Raw genomic sequence first — 11,765 nt, 5'->3', positions numbered from 1 at the left:
AGACCACTCACCTTGAAGTCCTGGTGCGGATGCCGCTGAAACACTGGCTGGCAAAAATTTCTTTTACTTCCCAATAAAGGAGAATATACATGTTCATCTTCAAATGACGTAGATAGTTCTGCTGTTATAAAACAGTATGATAAGATAGACTCTTGACCTCACAATCTACCTGATTATGATGGTGCACTTTGTTTACCTGCACAACACTTTCTGTGTGGCTGTTGCACGTCATTCTGCATTGTTATTGTTCTACTTTGTTTGACCTCAATGCACCATGTAATTATTTCATCTGTATGAACAGCTTTCAAGCCAAGCTTTTCACTGTAACTTTGTAAAAGTGACAATAATAAATCAATTCTAGTTCTAGCCATTTATCCCTAGATTTGTCAATTGGTTGAGTCAGATAATTGTTTGATTTCAATGGTTCAAAGTTCAAATGTCCAATTCAATGTCAGAGAAATGTATACAATATACACCCTGAAATGCTTTTTCTTCACAAACATCTACGAAAACAGAGAAGTACCCCAAAGAATGAACGACAGTTAAATGTGAGAACCCCAAAGTACCCCCCAGCTCCCCCTCCCGTGCGTAAGTGGCAGCAAGGCACTGATAACCCCCACACCCCCACCAGCAAAAAATGCGCACCCACTACCGAGCACAAGTGTGAGCTAAGCGATAGCATAGACACAGACCTTGCAGTTACCCCAAAGGTTATCGCATTTCATCTGGCTTTCAGCAAACCACAGGTTCTGTCTCTCCCTAGTAAGGGAGAAGGAGGTGTCCCCCATTTTCACAGAGACCTGGAGACATAACAACAACCCGCTGGTTTACAATGTTAACAAGTCAATTTCTTCACTTTTTACAAGCTCTGTGCCAGAAGATCACAAAGATCTCGGGTCTTTGGGCCCACAGTGAAAGATTTTCCAGCCTCCCCGACGACACACGAGCCTCCTGCTGTGACAGCAACCCTCAATCCGGCCGTCTCCAGAACCCTGAGATCTTAGGCTTCCAAACACAAGGCCGACTCTCAGGCCGAACCCTTTGCATGCCAAACATCAGCGGCCAATCCTGAAACCCCGAGAACGGATCCCATTCCCGCAAAGAACCGAAATTTCTTAGCTAATTCTTAATTTCTTAACTAAATGGACAGCCATAATTGTGGCTTGGGTTCTGGGGCATAATGTGCTAATATGATGTACTGATGCATTTAAACAATGAAACAGAGTTTATCTTTGCACTGTACGATGTAAAGAAAACCTTTAGTATTGTGTGATGATACAGAGAGTTCCCATCACTTCCAAATCCAGTTAATCAGTTTCCTTATCTGATATTTTCATTTCTGAGGACGACAGCTTCAAATGGAACAATTATACCACCTAATGAGATATAAATGAACACTGAAAGCTTACTAAAGCATCCCGTTGCCTCAATATAACACTGAGAAGCTTTTTGAATATAAAGAAACATAGAACTTAGAAACATAGAAAACCTACAGCACAACACAGGTCCTTCAGCCCACAATGCTGTGCCGAACATGTACTTACTTAGAAATTACCTAAGGTTACCCATTATTTTTCTAAGCACCAAGTATCTATCCAGGAGTCTTTTAAAAGACCCTATCGTATCCGCCTCCACCACCATTGCCGGCAGCCTATTCCATGCACTCACCACTTTCTCACAAAAAACTTACCCTGACCTACCCTGCCTGAGTCAGTGGTGGAGACAGATACACTAGTGAAATTTAATAGACTACTAGACAGGTATATGGAGGAATTTAAGGTGGGGGGTTATATGGGAGGCAGGGTTTGAGGGTCGGCACAACATTGTGGGCCGAAGGGCTTGTACTGTGCTGTACTATTCTATGTTCTATGTTCTATCTCCTCTGTACCTACTTCCAAGCACATTAAAACTGTGCCCTCTCGTGTTAGCCATTTCAGCCCTGGGAAAAAGCCTCTGACTATCCACACGATCAAAAGTTTTTTTTCCTCTGACCATCCCTCACTTTCTCTGATAACTCTGTAGAGGCCGATAGATTCTTGATTAGTCAGGGCATGAAGGGATATGGGGAGAAGGCAAGAGATTGAAGCCAATGGATCAGCCATGATGAAATGGCTGAGTAGACTTGATGGGCCAAATGGCCTAATTCTGCTCCTATATCATAAGGTCTTATGGACCTTAGAAAATGTAAATATTGTTAGCTCATATCCTAACTTTTAATGTTTGGCACAAAGTTTTCTGAGTTGCTCACAATGACCATCAGGAGGGGAAATGTTCTTTGGGTGTGCTCTGAGAATAGAACTGAAAACTGTGTTCAGAACACTGTTCAGAGTTTCACTGTGCAAATGGCTATCATTCATATGATCATTTAATGCTGATGTTACCAATGTGGGCAAGATAAAGAATGCCAGCCAACTTAGTTACCATGTTTTTGAAATCAGATTGAAAATATGCTCCAATTATGTTTTATTCAAATTCACAATGATCAATTGCTTGAACTTACTGCTTTTATAACAAAAAAACTGAGGCTTTATAAGGCATTGGGTAGACCACATTTGGAATATGGTGAGCAGTTTTAGGCCCTTATCTAAGAAAGGATGTGCTGGCATTGGAGAGGGTCCAGAGAAGGTTCACAAAAATTATCCTGAGAATGAAAGGGTTAATATATGAGGAGTGTTTGATGGCTCTGGGCCTGTACTTGCTGGCATTTAAAAGAATGAGGGAATTTCCACTGAAATATTTCAAATATTAAAAGACCTAGACAAAGTGGATGTAGACAGGAGGATGCCTACTATAGTGGGACAGTCTAGTACCAGAGAGTATAGCCTTAGAATCGAAGAACATCCCTTTTTAACAGAGATGAGGAGGAATTTCTTAAACCAGAGAGTAGTGGATCTGTGGAATTCGTTGCCAAGGACAGCTGTGGACTCAAAGTCATTGTGTATACTTAAAGCAAAGATTGGTGTGTAATGTATGAATCTATTTCTTTTAGAACAATGACCCCACCCGCCAAAACTAAGTATTAAGTTGTTGTCTGCTCATGCGCTGTTGTCTATGCATCTGCATTGTTTTCTCTCTCTCTCTCTCTCACTGCAGTGTGAATATACCAGTTAAAGCCATCACCCATGTGCATGCTTTTTTAAAATTGATATGTAGTTGTGCACAGACACAACATATTGGTGGTGTGTATGAATCTGAATATCAGAAAGAATCAAGAACTTCACCGACAGTTACGGCACGATTATGGGATGAAACAGCGAGAGTTAAATAGCACAGGAACACAGAAGGACCTGTGATAATCAGTGAAAGATGCGCTGAATTTAAAGTGAACATAATGTGGTGATGAAAGTCAGGAAAGTTGATGAATGTGATAGCTCTACTGAAAGCTGGGAGTCATGTATTGAGAGGGTGGAATTGTATTGTAAAGTGAACAACGTGGAAGAACAAAAGAGAGCTCCGACACTTCTTAGCATAATGGGGCCTAGAACGTAGAGTCCGTTATGTAACTTAGCAATCCCTACAAAGCCAGCAAGCAAGACATTCTTTGAAATTGTTACAAATTTACAAAATCACTGGAACCCTAAACAGCTGGTAATAGCTGAGGGATTTAGATTTTACAAAAGGAACCAGTCAAAAGATGAAAGCATTTCTGAATACAAATTTTCCCAGTACGGTGGCTTTAGAGATGGACTCTCTGATGCATTAAGGGACAGGCTTGTATGTGGCATGCATAGTGAAAACATTCAAAACGGGCTACTGTCCGAAAGAGACCTAATCTTAGAACGGTCATTGACCGTTGTAAAATGATTGGAGTCTACAGCAAAGGATGCAGCAGAACTACAGACACGGAGGTTAGAATGTGATATGCACAAAATATCCCTGAATGGTGCAAAAAAGCCAAAAATGTTATCAATGTGGCAAATCCTCCCATGATGCAAATGACTGTTGGTTCAAAGAAAAGGTCTGTAGAAAGTGTCACAGACAAGGTCACCTAGAGAGAATGTGCAAGGCAGACAAAAAGCACAACTGAGTGAAAAGTCTCAAACACAAAACAAAGCAAATGCATAAAGTTACTGAATGTAAAACAGAATCAGACAACATAGAGTCTGACCAAGGAGCACTGTCATGCCTAGAACTGCATAGTATAACCGAAGCAGATCACAACATCATCTGGATCACAATAAGTATGTCTGGTGTAAAACTGAAAATGAAGCTGGATACAGGGTTAGTTTTGTCTATAACTCCAGAGGCTGATTACAAAGGACCATTTTCAAAGCTACCATTAGAGAAGACCTCAGTGATGCTAAAGACTTACACAGGTGAAGAAGTGTCTCCCAAAGGCAAACTGAAGGGAAATGCGATATATGGAGGCCAACACACAACAGCTAGAGCTTTATGCATTGGAAAGTGGAGGGCCAGCACTTTTTGGATGTGAATGATTGAGAAAAATCCAACCAGACTGGCACTCAATCAAAGCTTTTGGTATGGCATCAACAGGAAATTGCAGCCCAAGTGGTAGAACTAACCAGAGATTGTCACAGCTGGTTAATGCTAATGGAAAGGTGTTTGAGAAGGAAATAGATAAGCAGATTGAAGACTTGGCCCAAAGCTGTTCGGGAAGCCAAAAAGTTCAGAATGCACCCTCATAGGAAGGTTTACAGCCATAGGAGTGATCGTCATCACACGGCAAAGAATGCATATTAACTTTGCTGGTCCATTCATGTTTCTGATTGCTGTGGATACTCATTTGAAGTAGGCGGAGTTCATACCAATGAAGTCAACCACCTCAGCAAAGACAATCTCTGCTCTGAGGACTATCTTCACCAGAACAAACTTTGAGTGACAACGGACCACAATACATGTCAGAATAATTCCAACTGTTCATGAAGAAAAATGGCATCAGACATTTCAAGTCAGCTCCTCACCACCCAGCAACGAATGGGTTAGCTGAACGGTTTGTCCAAACATTCAAGAAGTCCATTTAAGTGATGGACGAGAAGGGCAGTTCACTACAGCACAAGGTGGACAACTTCCTTTTTGTGTATCAGAACTCTGTCCATGCAATGAGAAATCAAACACCTGCAATGCTGTTCATGAACAGGAATCTGAGATTTCGCATAGACCTCCTGAAACCAGATCTACAAAGGGAAGTGCAGAATAAACAGGTCAGCCAGTTACCAGGTGAAGCAGCAAGCAGCTTCGAGATTGGACAGGAAGTCCTAATGCACGATTACCGAATAGACAAGTAGACACCTGGTAGGACAGCAGCAAGAAATGGACCACTGATGTACACAGTGGATGTTGGAGATCAGACATGGAGACGTCATGTGGAACAGATACTGGATGCTCAACCAAAGAGCACACCTGGGTCAACTGCATTCAACAAAATGGATACATTACAGTCACTGGACTTAACTCTCGGTGATGATGTCATTGACACCAACATGACACTGGAAACCGAGAACGTTGTCTTAGACAAGGCATCTACCAAACCTGATGCCACACCACAAGTCCAGAGGCATAGTGAGAATGTATCGTTGACAAGACACCTGCCAAACCTAATGCCACACCACAAGTCCAGAGGCGTTATCCTGTTGAAATAGAGTGCCACCCAAAAGACTGAACCTTTAGAACTGTGAAGTTGTTATGGATAACTGTGAAAACATGTTTATTTGAAATATGCATTTATGAAAGGGAGATTGTATGTTTTCTACAGAAACAGTTTAAAGGTGCATTAATCTAAAGGGGAGGAAACGTAATGTAAGGATCTAGTTCTTTTACAGCAATGACGGCCCCCCCTCCCCCCACAACAGCACTATGTATGATTTGTTGCCTGCGCATGAGTTGGGGTTTATGTATGCACATTGTTGTCTCTCTCTCTCTCTCTCTTGGTGTAATGTGAATACACCAGTTAAAGCTATCTCCCGCATGCACTTTTTAAAAAACTCTTACGTAGTTATGCACAGACACAACAGATTGGTTCTTGAATAGTCAGGGTGTCAAATATTACGGGGAGAAGGCAGAAGAATGAGGTTGAGAAGGTTAATAAATTCGCCATGATAGAATGGCGGAGCAGACTCGATGGACTGAATTGCCTAATTCTTTTCCTGTGTTTGTGGTCTTAATAGTTTTATGATGAAGTAGCAAAGATCAATGAATGAAATGAGATTAATACAGTATAAATATGCTTTTGATAAGACACTTGATAAGTTGTCGCTTATTTGGTTTGTTATCAAGTATATGTGTGCTGAAATGAAACCGGATACCGTATAGCACCATTGAGTAAGTAATAGGAAATAGAGTGTAGTAGTGAAAGGTTGTTTTTCAGACAGTGAGGTACTACCCACTGGTGTCCCAGGTGTTGGCACATAAGATGGTGATGTGCTCTGTCACAGCAGCCTCTCTGGGTCCAAGCAAAGGTGTAATTGTCCATCCTTTGCATCTTTTGTACAATCGCAAAACCTGCTAGATATTGAGAACATCAAGTGCTGTAGGACTGTCCCACTGTTGAGTTGCTTGATAGCAGTGGAGCTAAACTTGTTGTGCACCATATTGCTGCCTGCTACAGACAGCCAAGGAGGAAGGCGTCAAAAGCAGTCCGTGGTCCAACAAACGGTGCAGATGATTGTCTTGGATGTTTTTCTTGTGTTTGACATTGGTAATACAGAGTAGTGGAAGTCTGGTTTACTGGTTCATTGGCGAGAGCAGCTGCATAGAGCTGAGTAACTTTGGTTGCCATGGTGACCAGGCCCTCATGCCGCGGGGTTACCTGTTGGAGCTGCTCGGGGAGGGAGATGCCAGAGGCAGTGTGGGAAGAACTGGGGACTGGCTCTCCTATTGGTGCTGCCCTCCAGTGTTTCTTTGGTGGAAGACAAACTGGATTGCATGTGTCTGCAGCATGTGATGAAGACTGCTGTTGGCTTGTTCCTGCAGAAACTTGGCTCCATGTGTTGTGTGCTGTGTTTTGCACCTTGGCCCTGGAGGAATGGTGTTTGTTTTGGCTGTATTCAGGTGTATGATTAAATGACAATTCAACTTGAACTAGGACCACTCCTTTACTTAATAAACATTAATAACTTGGACTTGACTGTACAGGGCACAGTTTCCAATTTTAGAGACATAGTGAGCTGTAAGGAGGATGATAGCAGGTAACAGAATTTAATGCAAAGAAATAGAAAATTGTTGTATTTTTGTAGGAAAGATGAGAAGAGGCAAAATAAATTAAAGAGCAGGATTTAAAGGGGAGTGTAAAGATATTGTTGACAGATCCCAAACTGATTACACAGACCTGGGCATTATAAATTGAGGCATGGAATACCTGAAGATAAAAGCAAGGCTGAGGCACTGGTGTAGGCGGCAGGGGTTCTGATTTATGGATCATTGGGATCTCTTCTGGGGAAGGTATAATCGGTACAAAAGGGACAGGTTACACCTAAACATGAAGGGGTCCAATATCCTTGTAGGCAGGTTGGCTAGAACTGTTTGCGTGGGTTGAAACTCTTGGTAGAGTGATAGAGCTGAAGTTGAGGTAGTTGGTTTTCAGACAGAGGCGATGTGTAGTTAGACTTCTAGCAAGGAGAGGCTGATAATAGGGAAAACTTGCAGTCAACAGGATGAGCCGCAACATAAAAGGTGGACAAAACCGAAAAGAGTGAATACAGGATTGAAGGTGTTATATTTGATTGTGCGTAGTGTGCAGAATAAGGTCGATGAACTTGTAGCACAGTTACAGATTAGCATGCATGATGCTGTAGGCATCACTGAATCATGGCTGAATGAAGATAAAGGCTGGGAGCTTAATGTCCAAGGATACACATTATATCGAAAGGACAGGCAGGAAGGTAGTGGGGGTGGCATTGCTCTGTTAGTAAAAAAAATGAAACCAGATCACTAGAAAGAGAAGTCATAGAGCGGAAGGTGTGGAATCATTGTGGATGGTGCTAAGGAACTGCAAGGGTAAAAAACCTCTGATGTGAGTGATATACAGACCCCCAAGCAGTAGTAAGGAGGTGGTCTACAAGTTGCAACAGGAGTTAGAAAGTGCAAACCAAAAGAGCAATGTCATGATAGTCATGGGGGATTTCCATATGCAGGCTGGTGCTGGATTCTAAGAGGGTAAACTTGTAAAATTCCTACGAGAAGGTTTTTTAGAGCAGCTCATGGTTGAGGGGATCAGCTACTCTGGATTGGGTGTCGTATAATGAACTGGAATTGTTTAGAGAGCTTAAGGTAAAGGAACCTTTAGGGATAAGTGATCATAATATGATGGAATTAATGAAATTTAAGGAGGAGAAGCTAAAGTCAGATGTATCAGTGTTATAGTGGAGTAAAGGAAATTACATGGGTATGAGGGAGGAGTTGGCCTGAATTGATTGGAAAAGAATACTGGCAGGGATGATGGCAAAGCAGCAATGTTTGGAATTTCTGGAAGCAATTTGGAATGCAAGGATATGTACATCCTAAAGAGGAAGAAGTATCCTAAAGGCAAGATGACACAACCATGACTAACAAGAGAAGTCAAACCCAACATAAAAACCAAAGAAAGGACATATTATAGAGCAAAAGATAGTAGGAAGTTAGAAGATTGGGAAGCCTTTAAAAACCAACAGAAGGCAACTTAAAAAGTCTTCAAGAGGGTAAAGATTGAATAGGAAAGTAAGGTAGCCAATAATATTAAAGAGAATACCAAAACTTTCTTCAGATAATAAATGTAAAAGAGAGGCAAGAGGGGATTCGGGACCACTGGAAAACGATCCTGGAAAGGTAGTAATGGGGAACAAGTAAATAGCGGGTGAACTGAATAAGTATTTTGCATCAGTCTTCAGTGTGGAAGACACTAACAGTAATCTGAAATTTCCAGGTGTCTGGAGTCATGAAGTGTGTGAAATTGCCAAAACTAGAGAGAAGGTTCTTAGGAAACTGAAAGATCTGAAGTTAGATAAGTGACCTGGGCCAGATGGCATACAACTCAGTTTTTTGAAAGATGTGGCTGAAGAAGTTGTGGATGCATTAGTGATCTTTCAAGAATCACTAGATTCTGGAATGGTTCTAGAAGACTGGAAAATTGTAACTGTCACTCCACTCTTCAAGAAGGGAGAGAGGCAGAAGAAAGGAAAAGAAAGGGAGAGAGGCAGAGGTTGGGTCAATTTTGGAGTCAATTATTAAGGATGAAGTCTCAGGGTACTTGGAGGCACTTGATAAAATAGGCCATAGTCAGAAATAAGAAGCAGGATAGACAAATGAGAATTGGTTGATGTTATGTACTTGGATTTTCAGAAGGCCTTTGACAAGGCTCTAGCATGGATAAATCAGTCTGATTGGCAGGAGACAGACTGGGCATAAATGGGGCCTTTTGTAGTTGGCTGCCCATGACTAGTGGTGTTCCATGGGAGTCGATGGTTCAAAGGAGGTTAACCAAAATGAATCCAGGATTGAATGGTTTGTTGTATGAAGAGCATTTGATGGCTCTGGGCCTGTATTCACTGGAATTCAGAAGGATGAGGGATGACCCCATTGAAACCTATTGAATAGTGAAATGCCTTGATAGAGTTGATGTAGAGAGGATGTTTGAGAGTGTCTAAGACCACAGCCTCAGAATAGAGGGGCATCCTTTTAGAACAGAGATGAGGAGGAATTTCTTTAGCCAGAGAGTGGTGAATCTGTGGAATTCTTTGCCATGGGCAGCTGTGGAGGTCAAGTCTTTATGTATACTTTTTTTTGGCATCTGTTAGTCTCATGAGACCATGGATTTGCGCCTTGGAAGGTTTCCAGGGGGCAGGCCTGGGCAAGGTTGTGTGGAAGACCGGCAGTTGCCCATGCTGCAAGTCTCCCCTCTCCACGACACCGATGTTGTCCAAGGGAAGGGCATTAGGACCCATACAGCTTGGCATTGGTGTCATCGCAGAGCAATGTGTGGTTAAGTGCCTTGCTCAAGGACACAACACGCTGCCTCAGCCAAGGCTCAAACTAGCGACCTTCAGATCACTAGACGAATGCCTTAACCACTTGGCCACACGCCAACACTATGTATACTTAAGGCAGACGTTAATAGATTCTTGATGGTCAGAGCATGAAGGGATATGATGGGAGAAGGCAGGAGAATGGGGCTGAGAGGGAAAATGGATCAGCCATAATGAAATGATATAGTAGACCTGATGGGTCAAATGGGCTAATTCTGCTCCTATAGCTGATTGTCTTATAATAACCATAGCAGAATCAATGAAAGCTCGCACCAATCTGGGAGTTCAACCAATGTGCAAAAGACTCTGCAAATACAGAAAATATATATAAATAATTATAATAAATAAGCAAGCAATAAATATCAAGAACATGAGATGAAGAGTCCTTGAAAGTGAGTCCATAGGATGTGGAAACATTTTAATGATGGGGCAGGTGAAGTTGAGTGAATTTATCCCCTTTGGTTCAAGAGTCTGATGGTTGAGGGGTAATAACTTCTTGAACCTGATGGTTTGAGTCCTGAGACTCCTTCACCTTCTTCCTGATGGCAGTAGCAAGAAGAGAGCATGTCCTGGGTGGTGGGGGTCTGCGATTATTTTGTATTGATGTGCTCGATGGTGGGGAGGGCTTTTCCTGTCGTGGACCGGGCGGCGTCCACCAATTTTGTAGGAATTTCCATTCAACACATTGGTGTTTCCACACCAGGCTGTGATGCAGCCAGTCAATATACTCTCCACTGCACATCCATGCTGAACCTCTGCGAACTCCTAAGGAAGTTCAACCCGTGAGTTAAAAACAGAAAGTCAGAAATACTTGTCAATTCCATGGACAAAGAAAGGGAATTTACATTTCAAGCTGGTAAATTTCATCATAATCTTTTGTGAAAGTTTATTGACCTATTTCTAAGCAGCTTTTTATGAAATTTTATGAAATTTTATAAAATTTCATTTCTGATCCTCTGTCTACAGATGTCAGTGTTGGGACCGCTTCTTGTTATGCTGTATATAAATGATTTAAATGATGGAATAGATGGCTTTGTTACCGAGTTTGCAGGTGTTATGGATTGGTGGAGGGGCAGGTAGTGTTGAGGAAACAAGTAAGTTGCAGAAGGACTTAGATTAGGAGAATGGCCAAGAAAGTGGCAAATGAAATACAATGTTGAAAAATGCATGGTCATGCACTTTGGTAGTAGAAATAAATGTGCAGAATATTTTCCAAACGGGGAGAAAATCCAGGAATCTGAGGTACAGAGGGACCTGGGAGTCCTTGTGCAGAACACCCTAAAGGTTAACCAGCAGGTTGAGTCGGTGGTGAGGAAGGCAAATGCCATGATTATGATTATGAGGACACGCAGTCCCCTTTTATTGTCATTTAGTAATGCATGCATTAAGAAATGATAAAAATGTTTTTCCAGAATGATATCATGAAAACACATGACAAACCGACTTAAAAACTAAAAAACACATAATTATAACATATAGTTACAAACAGTGCAAAGCAATACCATAATTTGATAAGAATAGACCATGGCACAGTAAAAGTCTCAGAGTCTCTCGAAAGTCCCATCATCTCACACAGACGGTAAACCTCCAGTGCCACCAACTTGCCGATGCAGCATCCCGGAAGCATCTGACCACAGTCTGACTCCGAGCCTCCGACCACCTACTCAGCACCGAGCACCATCTCTGCAGAGCGTTTTGACTCCGGCCCTGGCAACAGGCGATATGCAAAGCCGAGGATTTGGGGCCTTCATCTCCGGAGATTCTCGATCGCACAGTAGCAGCGGCAACAAAGCAGGCATTTCAGAAGTT

This window comes from Mobula hypostoma, chromosome 12 (assembly GCF_963921235.1).
Source record: "Mobula hypostoma chromosome 12, sMobHyp1.1, whole genome shotgun sequence".
In the NCBI taxonomy this organism is placed as follows: Eukaryota; Metazoa; Chordata; class Chondrichthyes; order Myliobatiformes; family Myliobatidae; genus Mobula; species Mobula hypostoma.
This window is presented reverse-complemented; position numbering follows the sequence as displayed.